Genomic DNA, 2,737 nt, shown 5'->3' on the forward strand with positions numbered 1-2,737 from the left:
GAACCTAGATGGTATTTGGTTCCGGGGACACAGTACCTCCAACAAGTCTCTAGTTGGCTCTGCAGTAATGATGGATACCGGAACCACGTTTCTCACCACCCAAGATGCCAAGGCCTCAGTTATCCGCTTTGCAGTAGGATGACTGCTGTGATATTTCATCTTCCTCGCAAAGGACTGTTGGACAGTCAATTGCTTGGTGGAAGTAGTAAAAGTGGTCTTACGACTTCCCCTCTGGGATGACCATCGACTCCCAGCAGCAACAACAGCAGCGCCAGCAGCAGTAGGCGTTACACGCAAGGATGCATCGGAGGAATCCCAGGCAGGAGAGGAATCGTCAGAATTGCCAGTGACATGGCCTGCAGGACTATTGGCATTCCTGGGAAAGGAGGAAATTGACACTGAGGGATTTGGTGGGGTGGTTTGCGTGAGCTTGGTTACAAGAGGAAGGGATTTACTGGTCAGTGGACTGCTTCCGCTGTCACCCAAAGTTTTTGAACTTGTCACTGACTTATTATGAATGCGCTGCAGGTGACGTATAAGGGAGGATGTTCCGAGGTGGTTAACGTCCTTACCCCTACTTATTACAGCTTGACAAAGGGAACACACGGCTTGACACCTGTTGTCCGCATTTCTGTTGAAATACCTCCACACCGAAGAGCTGATTTTTTTGGTATTTTCACCAGGCATGTCAACGGCCATATTCCTCCCACGGACAACAGGTGTCTCCCCGGGTGCCTGACTTAAACAAACCACCTCACCATCAGAATCCTCCTGGTCAATTTCCTCCCCAGCGCCAGCAACACCCATATCCTCCTCATCCTGGTGTACTTCAACACTGACATCTTCAATCTGACTATCAGGAACTGGACTGCGGGTGCTCCTTCCAGCACTTGCAGGGGGCGTGCAAATGGTGGAAGGCGCATGCTCTTCACGTCCAGTGTTGGGAAGGTCAGGCATCGCAACCGACACAATTGGACTCTCCTTGTGGATTTGGGATTTCGAAGAACGCACAGTTCTTTGCGGTGCTACTGCTTTTGCCAGCTTGAGTCTTTTCATTTTTCTAGCGAGAGGCTGAGTGCCTCCATCCTCATGTGAAGCTGAACCACTAGCCATGAACATAGGCCAGGGCCTCAGCCGTTCCTTGCCACTCCGTGTGGTAAATGGCATATTGGCAAGTTTACGCTTCTCCTCCGACAATTTTATTTTAGGTTTTGGAGTCCTTTTTTTACTGATATTTGGTGTTTTGGATTTGACATGCTCTGTACTATGACATTGGGCATCGGCCTTGGCAGACGACGTTGCTGGCATTTCATCGTCTCGGCCATGACTAGTGGCAGCAGCTTCAGCACGAGGTGGAAGTGGATCTTGATCTTTCCCTAATTTTGGAACCTCAACATTTTTGTTCTCCATATTTTAATAGGCACAACTAAAAGGCACCTCAGGTAAACAATGGAGATGGATGGATACTAGTATACAATTATGGACGGACTGCCGAGTGCCGACACAGAGGTAGCTACAGCCGTGGACTACCGTACTGTACTGTGTCTGCTGCTAATATAGACTGGTTGATAAAGAGATGTAGTAGTATGTATGTATAAAGAAGAAAGAAAAAAAAACCACGGGTAGGTGGTATACAATTATGGACGGACTGCCGAGTGCCGACACAGAGGTAGCTACAGCCGTGGACTACCGTACTGTACTGTGTCTGCTGCTAATATAGACTGGTTGATAAAGAGATGTAGTAGTATGTATGTATAAAGAGGAAAGAAAAAAAAAACACGGGTAGGTGGTATACAATTATGGATGGACTGCCGAGTGCCGACACAGAGGTAGCTACAGCCGTGGACTACCGTACTGTACTGTGTCTGCTGCTAATATAGACTGGTTGATAAAGAGATGTAGTAGTATGTATGTATATAGAAGAAAGAAAAAAAAACCACGGGTAGGTGGTATACAATTATGGACGGACTGCCGAGTGCCGACACAGAGGTAGCTACAGCCGTGGACTACCGTACTGTACTGTGTCTGCTGCTAATATAGACTGGTTGATAAAGAGATGTAGTAGTATGTATGTATAAAGAAGAAAGAAAAAAAACCACGGGTAGGTGGTATACAATTATGGACGGACTGCCGAGTGCCGACACAGAGGTAGCTACAGCCGTGGACTACCGTACTGTACTGTGTCTGCTGCTAATATAGACTGGTTGATAAAGAGATGTAGTAGTATGTATGTATAAAGAAGAAAGAAAAAAAAACCACGGGTAGGTGGTATACAATTATGGACGGACTGCCGAGTGCCGACACAGAGGTAGCTACAGCCGTGGACTACCGTACTGTACTGTGTCTGCTGCTAATATAGACTGGTTGATAAAGAGATGTAGTAGTATGTATTTATAAAGAAGAAAGAAAAAAAAACCACGGGTAGGTGGTATACAATTATGGACGGACTGCCGAGTGCCGACACAGAGGTAGCTACAGCCGTGGACTACCGTACTGTACTGTACTGTGTCTGCTGCTAATATAGACTGGTTGATAAAGAGATGTAGTAGTATGTATGTATAAAGAAGAAAGAAAAAAAAACCACGGGTAGGTGGTATACAATTATGGATGGACTGCCGAGTGCCGACACAGAGGTAGCTACAGCCGTGAACTACCGTACTGTGTCTGCTGCGACTGGATGATAAATAATGATATAAAAAATATATATATATCACTACTGCAGCCGGACAGGTATATA

This window comes from Pseudophryne corroboree, chromosome 1 (genome assembly GCF_028390025.1).
Source record: "Pseudophryne corroboree isolate aPseCor3 chromosome 1, aPseCor3.hap2, whole genome shotgun sequence".
Taxonomy (NCBI): domain Eukaryota; kingdom Metazoa; phylum Chordata; class Amphibia; order Anura; family Myobatrachidae; genus Pseudophryne; species Pseudophryne corroboree.